At 39.8% G+C, this 23915-nt stretch overlaps 1 protein-coding gene across 2 annotated transcripts in view; it reads left to right on the forward strand.

Moving 5' to 3' along the window:
- LOC124259068 (sex peptide receptor-like) overlaps positions 1-23915 on the forward strand; it is a 203441-nt gene that overhangs the window by 172313 nt on the left and 7213 nt on the right. For both annotated transcript variants that reach the window (XM_046693160.1, XM_046693167.1), the window contains one exon: positions 1235-1279. The gene's annotated coding sequence lies outside the window, so the exon portion shown is untranslated. The remainder of the gene's footprint in view (positions 1-1234; positions 1280-23915) is intronic.

Genomic DNA, 23915 nt, shown 5'->3' on the forward strand with positions numbered 1-23915 from the left:
TACACTGATCATAGTTCAGACACTTTCAATATAGCTGTCAGGATTGACTTAATGAGTGTCCATTAATGATTACCAGAGTGGAATGGCTTATATGCCTAACTTGCTGCTTTTAACGTAATGAATCAGACTACCACTTAAATGTTGTAATCTGGATGGTTACATGAATTTGTCAAGTAGAAAGTCAAGTTAGAAAATATATTTACAAAAATCTAATCCACCTTGCCATGCTTCATTACCAAGATGGACTTCGTATGATCTTGTTTGATATTCTGAAGATAACTTTATCTTAAAATTTGAGTTCTTTTCTAAGTCTGATTGGATGACAGGATATCCAGGTCTTTAAAATATTTTTTTACATTTTAATCATAGCTATCAAGAATATTGATTACTTTCCAGGAAGGAAAATAATTTTGATTGATTCACACAACCATGAAATCAAAGGTTTGATTTGAAATTCCTTAAGGTATGAGGAGTGCTTTTATTCAGATGCAATATGCTCAATTTGATATAGACGTTGAACTTGAAGAATGGATTGTAGTGAAAGGCAGTTATACAGAGATCCCTGGCTTGAACATGGATGGCTTTCTTCACTATCCACTCCATTGTATCTCCATTTTATTAAGTGAGTGAGTGAGTTTAATTTTACGCCCCACTCAGCAATATTCCTGCTATATGGAGGCGGTCTGTAAATAATCTGGACCAGACAACCCTGTGATCAACAGCATGAGCATTGATCTGCGCTACTGGGAACCGATGACATGTGTCAACCAAGTCAGCGAGCTTGACCACCCGATCCCGTTAGTTGCCTCTTACGACAAGCATGGGCTACTGAAGATCAATATTCTAACCCGGATCTTCACGGGTGGATAATCATTTTCACCAAAGTTGTAAACATCTCAGATCTGCATCACTGCAGGTTTTTCCTCACATGTTTGGGCTGCTATTCCTGGAGATAACTGGATTTTGTTTGTTGATTAACGCCGCACTCAGCAATATTCCAGCTATATGGCGGCGGTCTGTAAATAATCGAGTCTGGACCAGACAATCCAGGGATCAACAGCATGAACATCAATCTACACAATTGGGATGCGATGACGTGTGTCAGCCCAGTCAGCAAGCCTGACCACACTATCACACTAGTGGCACACTATCCAAGATTGTTGAATCCATGACATCTGTATTTCTTGTTTCTAATTTGACATTAGCTACAATTCTTTTATTTCTTTTTCCATAGGAGAAAAGCCATTGTGATATGTTTCAACTATAATCCTAGATTTTGGTAAGTAGAAAATTTCATGTTTCTCACTTGCTCTGATGGGTCTGTGGATCACAAATCTGATATTATATTTCACTTTCTTTTTTACTGTTTGATCTAGTTCCTGAAGTCTCAGGTCCTCCATTAATGCTCCATCACTATCCATTTGCTAACAAAGCTACTCCTAGGATATTATGTCCCATCTCCATTGTTTTAGTAGCATATTGTATCAGTTAGTTGTTAACAAATCTGGGTCTACAATAAGCTGGCTTTTCTTACACAAGTAGATAAAAGTAGATGTTAGTATAAAGGTACTGTAGATCCTGTTTTTATACAGAATTAGAGTCAAACTGTTTCAGTCAAATGAACCACTCATAACAACCTAATACTATATAAATACAAAGTATTGAGCTACTGAATTATTTATTCCACTTGTGTGAATCTGGAAACAAAAAACTGCCAAATCATGTAATTATTTCAAGCTTTTTGCCATCTATTCCCACAACCACTACCAATATTTCTTCATTCATGCATTGAAACTTTGGGAAAATCAATGAAGGCGGTAATAAACTTGATCTAGCCTGATAATAACATGACAATGGTATTGCTAATTACTCTTTAACTTCCCCAAAAGCTTCAGCTGGGACAGATATTCAGGTCAATCTCTCACGCCAAGCATCAGTACTTTCATGAGTTGTGTAACAAAATCAGATTTGACATGTTTCCAGAGAAAAGCATCCATTCACCATTGCGTTCCCTACTTTGATGTTAATGACATAAGCCTGCTCATGTTGTGACTGACATTGTATGCTGCACGGAGGCTAGCCTCCTAGCCTCCACGGCATGTACTGAGATGGTCAATGGGTACACATGACATCATATGCTGACTGAAGGCACGTCTCCACAACTTGCCGAAAATAAACAGAGGCTAGTCTAGTTAGTTGGAATAACACAACGTATAAAATGACAGACGTTCAAAATTTAGTCCATGAATCCATGGCTAAAATTTCACATGGCAAAAATCAGTTAAGAAAGTTGACAATGCTGTGGAGCATCAGTACTGGCTTCAAAGCGGTTTACAACAGGCGACTATCAGTCCTGTTATCATACAAGTGCTCTCTGATGACTCTGACAGCAGCGAGTCCATGTCTGATTCAGAATCACAGTGTGATGACTTTTGATACAATCCCTTTAATGATGAAATCAACATCAGCGACGTGCCTCTTTGATACAATCCCTTAATGATGAAATCTACATCGCACGTGCCTCTCGCTTACACCCTTGTCACAAATTATGATATAGATAATGAAAACAATGATGGTTTGTTAAACAACTATTTTATTTTGTAGACAAAAATTATGATAAAATTCTGCAGCGTTGGTGTGTTTTTCCTATTTTCCTTTGGCGTTGGTTTGAGTCGTTTACGATTACTTGTTTTTGAGGCTAGTCTCCACAACATGCAAACCCTCCATGGAGGCTAGTATCCACAACATGCAAACCCTCCATGGACTCGTCTCCACAACATGCAAACCCTCCATGGAGGCTAGTCTCCACAACATGCAAACCCTCCATGGAGGCTAGTCTCCACAACATGCAAACCCTCCATGGAGGCTAGTATCCACAACATGCAAACCCCTCCATGGAGGCTAGTCTCCACACACATGCAAACCCTCCATGGAGGCTAGTCTCCACAACATGCAAACCCTCCATGGAGGCTAGTCTCCACAACATGCAAACCCTCCATGGAGGCTAGTCTCCACAACATGCAAACCCTCCATGGAGGCTAGTCTCCACAACATGCAAACCCTCCATGGAGGCTAGTCTCCACAACATGCAAACCCTCCATGGAGGCTAGTCTCCACAACATGCAAACCCTCCATGGAGGCTAGTCTCCACAACATGCAAACCCTCCATGGAGGCTAGTCTCCAACACATGCAAACCCTCCATGGAGGCTAGTTTCCACATCGTTCAGATGTACTGAAGAAGTCAAAGGGTCCTCACAACATCTTAACAAAGGTTCCCTAGTGTAAGAGCCTGTTCAACAATTGAGGACACAAGGTGTGAATAAATCATCTTAATCAAAAGCTTCATCCTTTCTATAGGTTAATAATCATTCAGCACGTTGGCATAGAGTTATTGAATTGTCATACAGATCCTATTGACATGCTGTTGACCCCATGAGTGGAACAAGAGGTCACGAGGCTGTTGAGTGTGTTCTGACTCTCTCAGAGAATGGACTCCTTCATGGCAGTTTTGAAGCTAGCTGACAAAGTGAGAATTAGCATGGATATTATTCCAAAGTGTTTGACATGAACACCTTGATCAATGTCATGAATAGCTGCATCTCAGATGTGGCTAGTGGTAAGATCGTTAGTCATTGATGATTTCAACAAAGGCAGCAGCAAACTTTGCCCAAGCTGGACAGTGTGGTGAATTGGTACGGACAATGCTTCATTGCGTTGGCAAGACCTGTTTTCAAACCTAAAGGATATTAGTTAGTGGACAGCTCAAAATGTGACCTTGTAAGAACTGTGTTCCTCTAAGGCTGCTGTCCAGAAGCCAACGCAGGTGACCATCATTAGATATTCCTTAACTCTACAGTTGTAGTAGCAAGGATGAGTATGGCAAGGTTTACAGCAGTTCTTTGAGAGGCATTTTAGAAGTTGTAAAGACTGACTGAGTTTGGTTTTACGCCGCTTTTAGCAATATTCCAGCAACATCACGGTGGAAAAGTTGTAAAGATGAAGGAAAACCAAGTTCTATGGATAGTCAACTTCTTTATTGCAATGAGTGTGACATTTCACATTTGCTTCATAATGGTATTAGTACCTACACCGAAACATCACACTCACTGCAATAAAGAAGTTGACTATCCATAGAACTTGGTTTTCCTTCAAGGTTTACATCATATAATGTTGAGGGCGGTGGAGTAGCCTAGTGGTTAAAGCGTAGCTCGTCACACCGAAGATCCGGGTTCGAATCCCCACATGGGTACAATGCGTGAAGCCCATTTCTGGTGTCCCCCGCCGTGATGTTGCTGGAATATTGCTAAAAGCGGCATAAAACCATCAGTCAGTCAGTCAGTCAGTCATATGATGTTGAAGCTTGTTCAGATTGGAAAGGCAAATAAGTTGCTGAAAGCAACCCTATTGATTCTTAAGCCTGACCGACAGACAAGTAGTCATGTAATATAGACTCGTTTCACCGCCAAGTGATGAACTGAAGATCACAACTGCTGACTACTGAAGTATATGTGCTCAGTGATAAATGCAACGGAGAAAGAATTTAACTAAAAGGAAACTGATTTCCATAATCTCTCTCTAATAACATGTGCATCTTTGTTACTTTTTGTTAAACAGCTATTAAAAAGTAGTTCATTCAAAGTCATAAAAAAATATTGTAAACCTTAGAAATATTCAGACTGTGTAATATGTATTGTGAACCACTGGTAATAGGATACTCTTTTGTTTCATATATTTTATATCTTACAGTTGTCAATAGTCTGCAAATTGATGGCATCAATATTGAATGATGGACCAATGATAAAGGAATCACAATTATCGTCTGTGAGGTTTAATTGTACCAGGCCCTCATTACCTAATAATTTGGCATTGCAATGTTGATTTTGAAGCCCTCTCACACAAAGGTTATTCGAGTGTGACGCTTGATATTATCCTTTGATCACAATTTTAATTAATTGTATTTGTATAGAACATCTTGATTGTTGCAGGTGAGAGGACAGTCATTAATATCCGTCGCAGTGTTTGGATTTACATCGCGATATGGATTTTTGCTCTTTGTAAATATGGAAATGAAGATGTCTCTTATAGAGCATGTCAGAAATAACGAATTTGCACAAATCTTTTATTGTTAAGCACTTCTTTCAATCAAACAGTTTTTGTCCAGCTACATCACGGGGAAAAAATTACGTTATTGACTCATTTATCATAGGCAGTTCATCTGAAGGTTCTTTAAACACTCCTTTCTGCTTGGCTGATTGGGATGTTTGTTCAATTACTCCAGATGTCGATGAATGAAATTGTTGGTCTTTAACTCCATTGGTTTACAATGTACCCCATCATTTTCAGGAAAACTGTTGATCTTGTATCCAACCATATCAATTTTGCTCACTAAGTAGATAATTGCTTGGATTTGAATGGAATCATCTGCCAATGATGTTGATGGACATTGATTCCGTTGCCAAATGGTATGGGTGAGTGGTGCTAATAGTGTTTGAAGGTGATCATTGCATCAAGATGACCACGTTCCCATTGATGGTTTCCTTCTGTTCCTGACACACTACTGACCTTAACTGGAGTGCTATCAGGAAATTGATGTGAATCCTCCTGGGGAATATACCATTAGAGGTTATTGGTTCCTCTTTGTTTTGTACTGGTGATTAGCACCGTCCTGTTGGACAACTGTCATTGATGATACTTTTTACACTAATCCTTAGCACTTGTGATTTGGACATCTGTCATTGGTACGTCTTTTTGCATATTTCTTCGGTGTTTGTCACTTCCTTTAGACACGTTTGTCACTTCCTTTGGACACCAGTCATTTGAATTTCTTTTTATCAAAGCTATTCATGTTTTATTTTATATTTTAGACTAGGAGGTTTTGAGGTTAGGCTAACGTTTAGTTTCTGAAATGAACTTATCTTACAGAAAGAATGGTTTAAAAATGATAATCATAAAATATAAAGAAAATGAGCCAAGAGATATTCTTAATTTTCAGAAACTGTTGTTTGTAAACTTGCCACATATTCCAGACTTGCATGGGCTTTCTTGGATATATTTGTTTCAGGGTCTGTATGACAGACTAGTTTGAGGTCTTCAGGTCCTTTGTTTGAAATCAGTCATCAGGATATGTTAATTTGAGATCAGTATCAGGTCCTGTTTGTTGAAGATCATTCATCATGCTCTTTTGCCCGAGATCAGTATCAAAGGATGCTTGTTGAGAATCAATCATGAAGACCTGTTTGAGCGAGATCATTCATAAGCCATGGTTTTTTAGATCATTCACAAACACCTGTTTGTTGGAGATCGTTTTGTTTGTTGGAGATCAGTAACAAACACCTGTTTGGTGTTCGGTCATGAAGGCATGTTTGTTGGAGATCAATAACAAACACCTGTTTGGTGTTTGGTCAGTAACAAACACCTGTTTGTTGGAGATCAGTAACAAACACCTGTTTGGTGTTTGGTCAGTAACAAACACCTGTTTGGTGTTCAGTCATGAAGGCCTGTTTGTTGGAGATCAGTAACAAACACCTGTTTGTTGGAGATCAGTAACAAACACCTGTTTGGTGTTTGATCATGAAGGCCTGTTTGCTGGAGATCAGTAACAAACACCTGTTTGGTGTTCGGTCAGTAACAAACACCTGTTTGGTTGGAGATCAGTAACAAACACCTGTTTGGTGTTTGGTCAGTTTGGCCTGTTCGGTGATCAGTAACAAACACCTGTTTGGTGTTTGATCAGTAACAAACACCTGTTTGTTGGGTCAGTATTGTTTGTTGGAGATCAGTAACAAACACCTGTTTGGTGTTCAGTAACAAACACCTGTTTGTTGTTTGGTCAGTAACAAACACCTGTTTGGTGTTTGGTCAGTAACAAACACCTGTTTGGTGTTTGGAGATCAGTAACAAACACCTGTTTGGTGTTCAGTCATGAAGGCCTGTTTGTTGGAGATCAGTAACAAACACCTGCTTGTTGGAGATCAGTAACAAACACCTGTTTGGTGTTTGGTCAGTAACAAACACCTGTTTGTTGGAGATCAGTAACAAACACCTGTTTGGTGTTCAGTCATGGTTGGAGATCAGTAACAAACACCTGCCTGTTTGTTGTCAGTAACAAACACCTGTTAACAAACACCTGTTTGTTGGAGATCAGTAACAAACACCTTTTTGGTGTTCAGTCATGAAGGCCTGTTTGTTGGAGATCAGTAACAAACACCTGTTTGTTGGAGATCAGTAACAAACACCTGTTTGTTGGAGATCAGTAACAAACACCTGTTTGGTGTTCACATGAAGGCCTGTTTGTTGGAGATCAGTAACAAACACCTGTTTGTTGGAGATCAGTAACAAACACCTGTTTGTTTTGGTCAGTAACAAACACCTGTTTGTTGGAGATCAGTAACAAACACCTGTTTGGTGTTCGGACATGAAGGCCTGTTTGTTGGAGATCAGTAACAAACACCTGTTTGTTGGAGATCAGTAACAAACACCTGTTTGGTGTTCGGTCAGTAACAAACACCTGTTTGTTGGAGATCAGTAACAAACACCTATGTTTGGTGTTCAGTCATAAACACCTGTTTGTTGGAGATCAGTAACAAACACCTGTTTGGTGTTCAGTCATGAAGGCATGTTAATTGGAGATCAGTAACAAACACCTGTTTGGTGTTCGGACATGAAGGCCTGAAATAATAGTCTGTTGGTCGGAGATCAGTCATCAGGTCTAGTTTGTTGCAGATCAGTCTTAAACTCCTGTTTGTAGGACATCAGATATAAGGGTCTGTTCTTTAAAGATCAAACGTAAAGGTCTGTTTTGGGAGACCACACCTCAAGTCTTTCTGGAGATGAGTTATGAAGTCCTGTTTTGTGGAAATTTGTAATCAATACTATTTATTTAAGATTGTCATTACTGCTTGATGATTGTTGTGTTCAATAGTTGACTGTGCTGGTGGTGAGTTAGATGTGGGAAATATACACAAAAGAAATTTCCGATAGACCATAGACGCCACAATGTTCCACACCACATTGGTTGGATCCAATATCTTGTTGAAACTTGGTCGCTGCTGTCTGGGAAATGTCTGGATGATAAGTTTACGGAGGCAATATAATGAAAACGAGTTATCGTGTAAATGTTGAATTTGTTATGGAATGGTATGTGTATGTAGATAGTCTGAAATGTAATGTATTGCTCTCTTAATAATGTTTTTTTATGTGTCTGTATTTTCTTTATTTTGTGGTACCTTACACTGTCTAGAATGGTATGTTGAAATAGTTGATGTAAACAAGGTAAGAGATTGCCGCAGTAACACTATGCTTGTTTACTGACTAAACCACAGTCAAACGCCTTTGAAGTTGAACTGACCTATGTAAATACTTCAAGTTAGAGGTCTGAGACAGGCGTGAAATGATAACTAAATCAGAAGCCTTTCCTTTGAGACATCTGTGAGTATGACACATAGTTTGACTGTACATCAGGTGTTCCGACTGTATATCAGGTGATCTGACTGTATATCAGGTGGTCTGACTGTATATCAGATGGTCTGACTGTACATCAGGTGGTCTGACTGTATATCAGGTGGTCTAGCCTAGTGGCTAGTCATCCCAAGTGGTCGACTGTACAATGGGCTGTATTAAGCCATTTCTGGTGGTCTGACTGCTGGAATATTGCTAAGCGGTAAAACTAAACTCAGTCAGTCAGTATATCAGGTGGTCTGACTGTATCAGGTGGTCTGACTGTACATCAGGTGGTCTGACTGTACATCAGGTGGTCTGACTGTACATCAGGTGGTCTGACTGTACATCAGGTGGTCTGACTGTACATCAGGTGGTCTGACTGTACATCAGGTGGTCTGACTGTGGTCTGACTGTACATCAGGTGGTCTGACTCTACATCAGGTGGTCTGACTGTACATCAGGTGGTCTGACTGTACATCAGGTGGTCTGACATCAGGTACATCAGGTGGTCTGACTGTACATCAGGTGGTCTGACTGTACATCAGTCTGACTGTACATCAAAGGTGGACTGTACATCAGGTGACTGACTGTACATCATCAGGTGGTCTGACTGACTACATCAGGTGGTCTGACTGTACATCATGTGGCCTGACTGTATATCAGGTGGTCTGACTACATCAGGTGGTCTGACTGTACATCAGGTGGTCTGACTGTACTGACTGTATCAGTCAGTCTGAGGTGGTCTGACTGTACATCAGGTGGTCTGACTGTATATCAGGTGGTCTGGTGGTCTGACTGTACATCAGGTGGTCTGACTGTACATCAGGTGGTCTGACTGTACATCAGGTGGTCTGACTGTACATCAGGTCGGGTCTGACTGTACATCAGGTGGTCTGACTGTACATCAGGTGGTCTGACTGTACTGACTGTACATCAGGTGGTCTGACTGTATATCAGGTGGTCTGACTGTACATCCAGTCTGGTGGTCTGACTGTACATCAGGTGGTCTGACTGTACATCAGGTGGACTGTCTGACTGTACTGTACATCAGGTGGTCTGACTGGTTCAGGTCTGACTGTACATCAGGTGGTCTGACTGTACATCAGGTGGTCTGACTATATCTGACTGTACATCAGGTGGTCTGACTGTACATCAGGTGGTCTGACTGTACATCAGGTGGTCTGACTGTACATGAGGTGGTCTGACTGTACATCAGGTGGTCTGACTGTACATCAGGTGGTCTGACTGTACATCAGGTGGTCTGGTGGGTCTGACTGTACATCAGGTGGTCTGACTGTACATCAGGTGGTCTGACTGTACATCAGGTGGTCTGACTGTACATCAGGTGGTCTGACTGTACATCAGGTGGTCTGACTGTACATCAGGTGGTCTGACTGTACATCAGGTGGTCTGACTGTACATCAGGTGGTCTGACTGTACATCAGGTGGTCTGACTGTATATCAGGTGGTCTGACTGTGCAACAGGTGCTCTGACCGTACAACAGGTGCTCTGACTGGGTTGCTTGTGTATCATTGGACCCAGGCTGTGGTAGATGACTGGTTCAACCTCATATTCAGTTTAGAAAGATCTCCACTATTCCTTGTCTTGTTGTAGAAGGTGTTAAGGCATCCATCTCTAAAGGCTGTTGCCATGTAGCTGAAATAGTGTGGAATGTGCATAACATAATAACCAAAACTACCGGTGCATCACAGTTAAATTTTGTAAACCTTGTTTCAAACAAGTAGCATTTGAACAGTAGCAACCCGTGAAGGTTGGGGTTAGAATGTTGATCTTCAGTAACCCATGCTTGCCGTAGGAGGGATCGGGTGGTCAGACTCGCTGACTTGATTTACACATGTCATCGGTTCCCAATTGCCAAGGGTGGAAATAACTTTAAAATTGCTAGTGTATTCCGGTACAGTGGCACATGTAAAATCACTTGCCCTGATAATTTTTCCACTATACCCGCCAATTTTCTTGTTGATATTTTAAATAAGCAACATAATTAACATTGGAAAGTCAACTTGACACAGGTACAGCATGATATACAAATTTGCTTTCCCGACAGAAAAAACACTGGACTGGGACGTCGGGCAATGGGTTATTTCCACCCCTGATTGCGCAGATCAATGCTCATGCTGTTGATCACTGGATTGTCTGGTCCAGACTCGATTATTTACAAACCGCCGCCATATTGCTGGAATATTGCTGAGTTCGGCGTGAAACTACACTCACTCACTCACTCAACAGTAGCAATATGAAGTTTCCTTCTGAAGATTCATATTTATGGTTACCATCTATGGTCTAGTTTAGTATTGTATAGACTGGTTAGAGCTCATGAATATTCAGTTTAGAAACGATCTTCAATATTACCTTGCTTGTTGTAGGAGTTAAGGCATCCATCACTTAAAGGCTGCCCTGAAATAGCTGGAATGGCGTAGAATATGCATAAGTCAAGAAACAGTATCCCAAACTACTGGTGCATTACAGTATTAGGTCTTTCAAACTTTGTTTTATACAGGTAATATTTCAAAAGTTGCAATATCAAATTTCTTTCTGAAGATTTACATTTGTGGTCAACATCTGTAATGATTCATTTTTTATAACCTATCAGAACTACTTCTTTTCCCCCTTTATCTGTTGAAGGAGCAAGAAGTAGCACTGAAATGTTGCTGAAAAGAATCTTGAAAAGATTGCATCTATTAAAAATTTCATGCATGCACGTTCTTCCAACTTTTATATGCCATTCAAAGTTCAAGTTTATTTTAAGCTGCATCAAAACAGTAAATGTTTCTCCGGGACGTTCTCTCAGATGTGATAAGGGAGGCTAGCAACCAACAAGCACATGTTGACACTCACTGAACTCAGCTCTATATTACAATATCTGTTGACAAGCACTGATAACAGAGTCTGCTATATTAAGACAAATGACATATGACTGAAGCACAGAATCATAGTGACGCACTGGTGCTTGAAGTGAGGTGAAATTGGGTTTAACGTCGTGCTTGAGAATATTTCGCTCATATGACGACGTGCATGCATGTGTATGTGTATGTGCGGCTGCTTGTACTAGCCCAGACTGAAGCTGGGTTTATAGTGCTAGCCCACTGAGATACCATGCTGCAGTGAAGCATGAATACCCCACTCAGACACATTATACTGACTCCGGAGCCAACCAGTCCTTGTTGTACCCATTAATGCCAAGCGCCAGGCAGGGACCAACAAGTACCATATTTTAACGTCTTTTGGTATGACGCGGTCGGGGATCGAACCCGCGACCTTCCGCTCTTCGGGATGCTTGAGAAATATTCCCTTATTCTGTTCAGGTTTGTAGAGAAATTAACCCTGAAAGAGCCATGTAGGGACCTGAATAGAACAACTGCTAGTCTCTGAAATGAACACGTTTTCCAGAAAAACCCCAGTTAAACAGTTCCTAAATCATGTACATAAAAGGAGCTCTGGGACTTTCTTCAATTTCAGAACCTGTGGACAAGCATGGGCGGCATTGGGTATATTTGTTTCAGGGTCTGTATGACAGACTAGTGGTGTGTGGTCTTGTACGTGGAGCTCAGGTCACAAATCGGTTGAAGTTAAGCAACATCAAGCTCGGACAGTCCTTGGATGGGTGACCGTGTTTGGCAGCTTGACTCCTGAGAGTGTCTAAGACTTCCGTCCTGCCCCATAAAGAAGCACATGTGATACATGTGGTCTCACCTTAAGCAAGTGAGTTTGTTCAAACCTCTGTTCACCCAGCAGAAAATGGGTACCTGGTGGGATAAGTCATGTGACTATTAACCTTCTAGCACCTCACAGGCAGCTTAGGTTATCCGGGGTTGGATACTAGGCGCCATACAAATCCATTATTAATAATATAAAGAATAAGAATTAGGAAGTTAACACAGAAGGGCTATCTTAATTTCTCAGCAGTCACAAGACCACTAACTGTATGTTTAGTAGGTGAGTTGATGCTGTGTGAAGTGCACTCTGTGGCTCTGAAGACCGGTCAATGCCAGTCAGACCCTTGACCTCTGATGTTTGCCCGATCATCACTTTCTTCAGTCAGTGTCTTTTTATAGTGTAACTGAGTCCTCGTTGTCGGACAAAAGTGGGCTTGATAGCGGGAATTACAATTAAATCAATAAAACAATCTTATATGTGTTGCCCTTACAAGGAGAGCTGTGTGAAGCTGGGAGGACTTGAACTCATCACTGTGTTTCCAGCCCTGTCTTGGGATGGGGTAGGGGGCGGTGGGGTAGCCTAGTGGTTAAAGCGTTCGATCGTCACGCCGAAGACCCGGGTTCGATTTCCCACATGGGTACAATGTGTGAAGCCCATTTCTGGTGTCCCCTGCCATGATATTGCTGGAATATTGCTAAAAGCGGCGTAAAACCATACTCACTCACTCACTTGGGGTAGTGGCAGAGAAAAGTTAACATTAACAGGGATAATTGGTCTTTTGTCATGCTGGGTGAGTGAGTGAGTGAGTGAGTGAGTGTTGCCACTTTCAGCAATAGTCCAGCAATATCATGGCAGTAATCCAGTATTATCAAGGCAGGTGTCTTGTATTGTGTTAAACTTCTTGATTCTTTAAAATAAATACATGTTGGTGAACCCATTAATTGTGTTTTATATATTTATGGAACTCATATGGGTGTTTAGCCTGAAAAGATGAAGCTTTAACCTGTTTGATTCTAGCGTATGTATGTTTGTATGAGTGAGTGAGTTGGCTTTAATGCCACCTTATCAGTATTTTAGTTGAAAACTTTTCGTGAAAACTTAGTGTAGGATTAACACGGAAAGTGCAGATGTTTAATACTTTGGAGAAACCTTTGAACCCTAAGATGGTGACTAGTGGTACCCTTGTAGGGAATAGAAACCTGTGCCTATGTCTCACAGTAAACACCTTAACCGCTAGGCTACCCCAGCACCCACAGTCACACTGTAGTGCTTGCAGTGATGCACAAGGCTTCAATTCAATGGTGAAGATCGGGTAACAATAGGTCATCAGAAACCAATGCTTGTAGTAAGAGGATCAGGTTGTCAGGCATACTGATATGGTTGATGCTTGCAATTGTACCCAGGCAGCATAGATTGATGCACACTGAGTGTGTCAGCTTCAAATGGTGAATGGAACCCTGACATTACACAGGTTGTAGACAATTCACATCTTATAGAGTTGGGAAGTTTAGACATAGCAGGGAGAGTAGACATATCCTAAGTGAAAGTATATTCCTTTGCCACAAAAACTTGAAGAAAATATCAGCTCATTTAGTTCCAAAGCTTCTGATTGCTGATCTAAAAGAGGCCAGGCACATGATATCTCATTATGAGCTAGCTCTGTCTGAAGCTGATCCAGAAAGGTTCTTGCAATTAGTCAAAATAACAGTTTGCAAGAACTTGATCACTCCACATTCCTAAAGTTTGACTGTTTACCAAAACTCACAAGCCTCTATATTTTACTGATTTGTCACAGCAGAACAACTGTGACTCAAGTTTTTGTGGATACCCCTCAATCCCATCATGAAACAGGTGATTTCACAATTACGTAATTGAGGTTTGGCTGACAGACTGAGTTTGGTTTGACGAATTGAGGTTTGGAGTGGTGGGGGTAGCCAACTGGTTATAGTGTCTGCTTGTCATGCTGAAGAACCGGGTTCGATTTCCCACATGAGTAGAATGTGTGAAGGCAATTTCTGGTGTTCCTCACCGTGATATTGCTGGAATATTGCTAAAGGCGGCATAAAACCTAACTCACTATTTGAGGTTTAGTATATATTAATCAACCCTTATATACTGTCAGACACTATACCTAAACGTTCCAGAATTGTGTTTGAGTACTTGGAGAACTCAACAGGGCTTTGAATTATGTTCTACATGATTTACGACTTGACATATCCGTGTCAGACAGTCAGGATAGTATCTGACATTTGCAGTTAACTCATATTGAGGAAATAGATGAGCGTCTCGACAACTTACATCTGGGCAAATCGTTTGTACTTTGAGACTTGACTTTAGTGTTCTCAATATTGACAGCTCTCCACAGGCAAACTTATTGGTCTCAAGTCAGGGGTTGATTCCTTAAATGGACTAAATTAGTCTGGTTTGACTCTGTCAAAATATAATGGAATTTATTGTACAAGACGCCCTCATCATTCAGGGTGCAAGGACCAGACAAGGATAATATATTTGGTACAGCATTATTACAACATAATTTTATCAGTATGTATGTAGTTCTAGCAAGCATGAAACCTTTATTACATCACTGCCTGCCCTTTAGGTTGTAGTGGGTAGCCTAGTAGATAAAGCATCTACTCATCCTGCCTAAAGCTTTGTTAGGAAATAGCTTATTTTGATGCTTCTTTGAACATGATTTAAAGTATCTTATAGTAAGTCAGGTTGGTGTGGGAAAAAAGCCCAAAGCAATGACTTTAACCATTTTGGTGGAACCCACAAACATGGTTTTGATTTTCACAAACCTACAAACATAGGACGAGTCAAGTTAGTTTAGTTTTACGCTGCACTCAGCAATATGGCAGTGGTCTGTAAATAATTGAGTACGGACTGAACAATTCAGTGATCAATAGCATGAGCATCGATCTACCAGTTGGGATACGATGACGTGTCAACCAAGTCAGCGAGCCTGGCCACCCGACCCTATTTGTCGCCTCTTACAACAAGCATGGGTTACTCAAGATCAATTGTAACCCAGATCTCCCTGGGTTTAGGACGATTCAAATCATTGGTCACTGGTTTCTGATACACCTAAGGGAGGCAACTGTATTCAGCAGATCTTTGCACATTGAACATCTGGGCACATCTGATCCTATGCCTGTGATATGAATCATTATAAACGTGAATCCACTCTGAGAGAAGACTACTCACAGGAGAGTCTATATGAAATAGTTCTTAAGCATACTTCCTGTATGTTGTGTCTTCAGTTAATTGACACGCTGGTTTATGAGGGCAGTGGATGGGTTTATTTATGTGCTGATATGGATGTTAGTTATGGTTGAGTAGTTGTAGTGGGTCGTTAGCCTCATGCTGCATGTATTTTGAGGTGTTTTCTTCCAGGTTCATGGGAGTAATACACATCTGTTCTGTATTTACTTCACTTGACCTTATTACCAGGGCCTAGATTTTCAAAGCTCTCTTAGCGCTTAAATAGTCGTAAGTGCCATACATTAACATTAACTTCAGCGAACTTAGTGCTAAGAGGGCTTTGAAAATCTAGGGGCAGGGTTGGAGTCTTTCAACCTCCTCTACACTCTTAGTTGTGGCTGGCTTGCTGACTTGGTTGAGGAACACATATCATTGTATCCCAATTGTAGATCGTAGATCGTAGATTGATCCTCATGCTGTTGATCACAGGACTGTCTGGTCCAAACTTGATTATTTACAGGCAGCTGCCATATAGCTTGAATATTGCTGAGTGTGGCATAAAACTCAACTTACTCACTCATTCTTAGTTGTGGTGACTGTAGGATATGACTATAATGCACACAAATGTAAAGATCATAAATACTTATAAGAATAATTTTGGTGTGGGATAATTGAGCAAAATATTAAATTAAATTTTCATTGTTTTGTTAAAAATGTATCACTGTAATACATGTGTGAGAATTAACTTTTTAAGTGACCTTTTAGAAGCTGGTATGATGAAGATTGACTATAGGTATGGATAGACATCTTCTTTATTGCAGGGCGGTGGGGTAGCCTAATGGTTAAAGTGTTGGCTCGTCACGCCGAAGACCCGGGTTCGAATCCCCACATGGGCACAATGTGTGAAGCCCATTTCTGGTGTCCCCCGCCGTGATGTTGCTGGAATATTGCTAAAAGCGGTGTAAAACCAAACTCAGTCAGTCAGTCAGTCTTTACTGCAATGGATGCGATGTTATGGTGTAGATGCTAACACCATTATCAAGGAAGTGAGTGAGTTTAGGTTTACGCCGCACTCAGCAATATCCCAGCTATATGGCAGCGGTCTGTAAATAATCGAGTCTGGACCAGACAACCCAGTGATCAACAGCATGAACATCGATCTGCGCAATTGGGAACCGATGACATGTGTCAACCAAGTCAGTGAAACTGACCACCCGATCCCGTTAGTCGCCTTTTACGACAAGCATAGTCGCCTTTTATGGCAAGCACATGGGTTGCTGAAGACCTATTCTACCCCGGATCTTCATGGGTCATCAAGCAAGTGATAACGGTGTTAGCTTCTCCACCGAAACATTGCATCCATTGCAATAAAGAAGTTGTATATCCATAACACTTGTTCCTCTTCATGTGTGAGGCACATCACTGCATTACACAGTAAGGAAATACTTGGACAATATGGAAGGCTATTGCAGTAATATTGTGGCATTGGTTGTAAAATCTTTTAGTCATTCAGTATGATTTTTCAGTATGGGTCCTTTTACCTTTATCAAGCAGGAAATTTTGGTCAAGGCACTAACGCCTTTATGAAAGTACTTCCACCAAAGCGTCGCACTGAAAGAGTTAAGAAATTTGTTATTAATACCATTGTTTGAAAGTGCTGATTTGCTTCAGTAATGTTTCTAGGTTGTCAGCACCATACCTGTGCTCAAGTGTTTCACCAAGTGGTAAATATATGAGGCCTGTATCAGTTCAAGCTTTCCTACCACTTTAAACTGTCATGCCATGCTGTAACTGGAATACTGTTCAAAGTTCACTCACTCACTCACTCACTCACACACACACTCACTCACTCACTCACTCACTCACTCACTCACTCACTCACTCTCACTCACTCACTCACTCACTCACTCACTCACTCACTCACTCACTCACTCCACTACCATCCATGCATGTTTATGATGTGTGCCACCAGTGGGGCAGGATACGCTCACCTGTTCACGAAATCACTCACTCACCTGGTATCATCACTATTTGATAGTGATTCATAAACACATGCTCTGTATTACATTGTGCCAATCACTGGATTGTGTGGTCAAGATTCGATTGTTTACAGACTGTGTCGTCCAGCAGTAACAATATTGTTTGACCTCAACCAAACACTCGCTCATGATATAGTCAGAATTGTACAATCAATTGTGCTTTTAGCAGAGATTTTTTGTGGATGTGGAAAGGATTTTGTCATTTCTATTCCTCAGACTGTTGTAAAACCATCTTAAAGATAATCTTAATAGTTCCATAGTTGCTCCTGTGAGGCAAGGACAAATTGTGTCACCACTTGAGCATGTACTGCTTACCATTGATTCACGCCATCAAATCCAGTAATTATCAAAAAATGCCTTTTACAAATTTTCATGAAAATTGAATGAATGCAAAAACCTTTCAACTGCCAACAAAACTAAGCATAATAACTAGCCTTGTCCTCATTAGAAGAAATTCATTTGGCCTATTCAGAAAAGTGTCAAGTGTCAATAAGCCTTTCACACTCCATACCAAAGTTAAGAACAGTGTCACTCTTCACCAATCACTTGAGATCCTGTTAGGACCACTTGAGATCGGAAATTGTCAGAGGGCTGGCTCTTGGAGGCTGTCCATGACCTCATGGCCTCTAACACCTGTCATTACTTGCAGTGGCGGAAGGACTTACAGTAGCCCAACTAGCTGTTTACAAGCTCCTGATATTTATGTCAGCTACCGACATATATGTATCTCCTAATTACCAAGATAGCTTCATGACCCTGTGTGTATTTCCCAACTGTTTCTGGGTAATGTAAGCTGTTTACTTATTAATCCACGTAATTACATTATGTTAGCACTTTTAGTCTAAAAATATGTGTAAGTTAATAATGATGAGATGTATGCCTCCGTTTGTGATAACTAGGTATATGGGATCCAAGCTGTGTAGGAGAGGAGGTTAGATTTATGAGCCTGTTATTTTTAACAAGAAATAGATGGAAAGAGGTATGATATTTCTGTGGGGTATTTAAAGTGAAAGAATATACTGAAAAGGAAACACACAAAAGAAAGAGAGGTCATTTTAGTTCACAATCTTTTATTTGTGTGGCATGATATTTTCATAAAATATACTGATTTAATTAAAATGTACAAATAAATATTGACAGAGAGAATAGATGCGAATTATGTTTTTGTTTATTTTCATCGACCATAAAGTGGAATGTGGCAGAGGTTTTCGTGGAGATGGGTTACCAAATCTTCAGAATTCATACAAATCTTAAGGTACTCATTTCTAATTGTTACAGCAAAAATATCATTCTATACATATTTGGTAAAAAGGAACCATATTTACCAACTATGGGTAATGCCATATTGGGTATCCCATATCACATAGCTGATAGACTATGAGAAGGATTGTTATGATTAATATTACATGGTTTTAAAAGTGAGCACGTTTTCTATGATTGAGTCAGCACTTTGTTATGTGTTGGGTTCAGAAAACATGGGAGATGAGGATCAAAATCAGCATCCATGAGAATCTTGATCTATTAAAACATGATTTATTCCAAGAAAACATTAAGCGTTAATTTGAAATTCAGTTGAAAGAAAAAGGCCAAACCTATGTATATGCCTCTCTTCTTTACAGGTATTATTTTGTACATTTTCTGCATTAATTTTACATGAAAATTGCAACACCGTTTGATAGTTACTCATAAACACAGATTTATGGTACAGTTGTAATCCTACAGTGTAATCTGCTGTTAGCAGAGATTTCTTGAGGAAATGGTTGTGTCACTTTAATCTACACTATAGAGAATTTGCTCCAATCAGCATCTTGTGTCAGCTATAGGAATCAGATTCCAACACTTTACAGTGATTTCCTCAGGGAGGTGTTGTTTCTCCTGAAGAATCTTTGTAAAAGTATTTTTAACAACTGTGCCAAGCACAAATTTCAAGAAAGGGAACCTAACAGTATCTCAGACCATTTCTGTAAAGAAAGATTCAAAGAAAACAATGTCATGAAAAACAAACAAAAAATGATAAGTGTTTCATGGAGGCAGCCATCTTGTCCTAAAAACCAGTGCTACCAGTGTTCCTAACCCAACAGGCCCCAGCACTGACATCCCATAATAAACAACAACCAAATGACGAAGTATGGCCACAAGAAGCGGAAATGGTCCACAATTATTTCTTATCTCTCGATGTGTCCAACACATATATATCCGTGATATATGTAAATATTTTGTGCTGATGCCAAAGTATGACTCTCCCTTAGCCTTCCGCCAAAGTAAATGTAGAAACAATGTAAGTGTTACACTTCACAACAGAAATGGTATAATTGTTAAGGAGTCGTACAATATTGTCCAAACATGAACAAAGAAGCTTAGAAACTGTATATCTATATACTATATAAACTATAAACTATATAAACTATATACTGTTTCTGGCAGTTAATGTGAAAAAATTACTTTGGAATCAGGTAGAATCATATATTTCTTTTAGTTGTTTTCAAAACATTACCATAATTCTGTATAAGTAACTAGGGAGGTCATGATTCACAATACATCAATATTATTCCCACACAAACAAAGCAGTACGCACTTTTAAGTATCTGTTTATATACTGAGAGAAACAAATAAAGGAACACAGGAAAATTCAAGTGTTCCTTTAATATTTTCCAATTTTCATCACCAACTTTGAATAACGCTGTTGGAGGAAATCTGAGGATAAATAAAGGAACACTGCCATGAAGTGGTGTTCCCTTATTTGTGTCCCTCAGTATATTTTAATCCTGAAGCGACCCATATTTAGATACATAAAATGCATTCCACCCACACTTTAATGATTTATTTTATCATCATTAATTCATACTGTGTCTTGTATGACAGTGTCCATAAATTTAAGATATTAATTCTGTTCCAGTCATAAGTAGTGTTGAAACTCCTGTTTCAAATGAAATCAAGTTTTGAAAATGAAATATATATATTTTCTAATATAAGACCATATATTCCGAAAGTTTCAGTTGTTTTTCTATGAAATATAAAAAGTCATGAAAACTTTCTACAATTTTAGTATTGCTACACATGTTGAATCATGAACAAAGTATTGCAATATATATCATACAGGGAGGTAGTTAATATCATGATATCTCTATACGTACATGGTTCTCACAAACATGCATGACATCTCATATTCACACTTATATTTTATTTTTTCATCCTAATACTTGGCTCATACCCATTTATGAAACATTATACAATATTCTTTTTTAGGAACTGGGCCATTGTGATATATGTGTGTAATGAACAGGTACAAGAAAGTAAAGTTTAATCATCAGAATTATTCATTAAAGTGAGCTTCAGTACCTGTTTCAAATTCCTCTCCTCTGTCAATTACTTTGCCCATTGTCTTTATAACAGATCATATACCATGGGAATTGGTCCTGAATCTCCTGTAGTTCCAGCGACCTTGTGCCTATGGATGTATGTGTTTATTATACAACTCAGAATTCTGTGTATTGATTTAATTTGCTGATGCCAGGGGCACGTGTTGTCTTGTTGGTTCTTGATCAAAACAGGACATTAAAAACAATTCAGAAAAATTATAGTCAGAATATAGAACTTTATTTCCTAATTATTTGTCCCCTGTAAACATCTAGCTTTAGAGCTGGTGGTTCAAGATGTGCATCAATCACAAGGTTGGGCATGTACCTCCGGGGAGGGTCTCGGTGGAACAGCGTCTGCTGTCTATATATTGACATATGCCTCTTACATTAGTACAGGCAGCTGGGTCCCCCGTACTTCAGAGGGCTTGGGTGATTCTGGGCATTGTGGGGCGGATGTGGTGCTACTTGAACAGGCATGTTGAATCTGTAGGAAATGAGGTGCCACGGCCTTCCACCCGGTTGTTGAAATAGCCAGCACTTTGTCAACTCTTGAGTCGGACACGACATGGTAAACGGGAGACCAGGGATTGGTGCAGCGTTTCTTTATGAAGGGATCAGTGTCAGGCGGCAGGCTTTCATTCATGGAGAGTTCTTCAGGAAGACGTGGGGTTCTGGGAAGGGGAGGATTTTGTCATTTTAGATTGCTTTAACTATAGGAGTCTCTTGTCACATTGCTGATCCTTCTTCTCCATCCTCTGCCCTAGCTTCCCCTTATCTCGTACACTTCTCCCCGAGCAGTAGGGTGGTATTGTGGGCAGAGTGATCGGGTTAATATCATAGTGTACCATATAAATGTAAAGCTCATCCTTAGTGTCAGCTCTTCTTTCTTCATCTGCAATGAGTGTAATATCTCAGCATAGTTTATGAACCTGCATGGATCCAGATGAATCCTCTAGATTTCCAAGAATCCCATATCCAATCTGATTTTGATTCATTCACTCACTCACTCACTCACTCACTCACAGGGGCATTGGGGTGGCCTAGTGGTTAAAGCATTTGTTGCCCTGCCGAAGCCTCAGGTTTGATTCCCCCATATGGGTACAATGTATGAAGCCCATTTCTGGTGTTCCCTGCCGTGATATTGCTGGAATATTGCTAAATGGTGTGTAAAACTATAACTAACACCAAAACCCAACCATCAATATTTCAGTAGCCGACAGCAGCGATAGGCCCCATATACAATATATCCTATAAATCATGCTCCAACTTTATTATGCTTCTTAATGTTACTACCCACACGTGAGATAACACGTTATCCAACACAATATCTACAGGTTGTATTTATTTCATCATCACACACATGGACTGCTGGGGCCAGCTGTGTCAGGCCCTTTAAATCAGGGCCTGTGTGTCAGAGATAACTCCCTCCTGGGGGGCAACTGGTGCTGTTTGTGGTAACATCAAATGACATTGATGGGCCTGAGATGTATGAAAAACTGCATGCATGCATCACGCTCTATATACTTGGCAGCTAGGGGTGTCATAATGTACAAAGTAGTGTGTTATTTAGCTGGTGGTTATGTCTATCTTTAGAGACTGGAACTAGAAATAGCACAACCTCTGTGTTTCCACATTACCCATTCCCATTGATATACTTGGCACAGTAATTAAATACCGTATATTACCATAGATAACCCAAATTTTGAGGACTAAAAACTGCAGCCTGTAGAAGGGGGTCAGCTTATCTACTGGTTACACTTTCGTCAAACATTTTTTCAGGGGGTAAGAAAACGGCCTCGTAGCTGACTTTGTCAGTAAAGACGTCAAATTTGCAAATAAACATCTCTTGGGATTCAACTCCACTCAGCAAATTCCTGCACCCAACATCACAAGGCCCCTTCATCAATTACCATATATTACTGTAGATAAGCCAGTTTCATTAAATAAGCTGAGTTCCTAACTTGACCCTTAAAACCTGCAATTAAAATGACACAATGCTGGAATATATTTCTCTTGATAAAATAATAGTTTCAGAAACTATATTTTCACAATCACTGCATCAGAATTCAACTTGTTATATTATTGGGTATGTTTTAACTAAATCACCGGTAGAGCACAGAGAAATCTGTGAACAGCTGATTGCTATTTCAGGCTCTATATACGAGATAAATACACACGGTAATCTTAATCCCTGCATATAAGACAATGCCTAGAAAAACAAATTAGAACTGAAAAGGTAAATAATCTTGGTCACTGGTTTTACTAAAGTGGTCTGACCTGCATCAGTTTGGCCATACAACAAACTCAGGCTTTCACACCTTGATGTAATGGACATAAGCATTAAACCCAACTGATAACTTAGATGGCAGACTTTCAGGGGCGTAGCTACCATTATAAAAAAAAGCCCGGCCTTACACATCATTGTTGCTAAAAAGGTTGGGTAAACCATCAATACTATCTAGATATAAAGCTTTGCAACCTACCAGGATTACACAAAAAAATTGGCTTGCTACACGCCTAGCTTTCATTCCTGGAGAGTTCTTCAGGAAGACCTGGGCTTCTGGGATAATAACTTACTTGTTTGATCTGAAGGAAATGATATATACTGATGATGTGTTTGACCAACTTTTAGCTAAATTCTTTGCATATAAATGTAAAGTTTTGCAAACAACCTTAATTTTAATAATTTCAAACATTAAATCCCCAACACGTATATTATTGAAAGAAATACTGCTTGTTGCAAAAGCCCACAAGCTAAGCTTTATACCAAGTGGATGTTGTACCATGAACTACCTAATGTAGATATGTCGATTTCTGAAGCTCAGTGATCTTGATTTAATGAGTACAACCATTCTTGATTACTAAAAGAATGTTTTGAAGTGTCTATATTAAACCTTTTATGGTTTAGTGCTGAATGTGAGTGTGAATGAGTGTCTATGTCAGTGCTAAATTAAAAAAGATATCTCAGTACATGATATCATACCTCTGATATGAACCTCACTAACAAACTTATATACATAACGATACCCTTTGAAGTAATGTAATTAGCGTGATAGTATCTTCTTAAGCTTTCTGTTTCTTTTCTCATCTGATTTGGGCCAAGCACTACCCTAGGTGTCTGTTACAAAGACCAATATGATACTGATTACCAAAAATATAATTACTAATGTAAGACTGGTTTTAAGTAGTGTTCAGAA

This window comes from Haliotis rubra, unplaced genomic scaffold (genome assembly GCF_003918875.1).
Source record: "Haliotis rubra isolate DU_JTF1 unplaced genomic scaffold, ASM391887v1 Scf118, whole genome shotgun sequence".
Taxonomy (NCBI): domain Eukaryota; kingdom Metazoa; phylum Mollusca; class Gastropoda; order Lepetellida; family Haliotidae; genus Haliotis; species Haliotis rubra.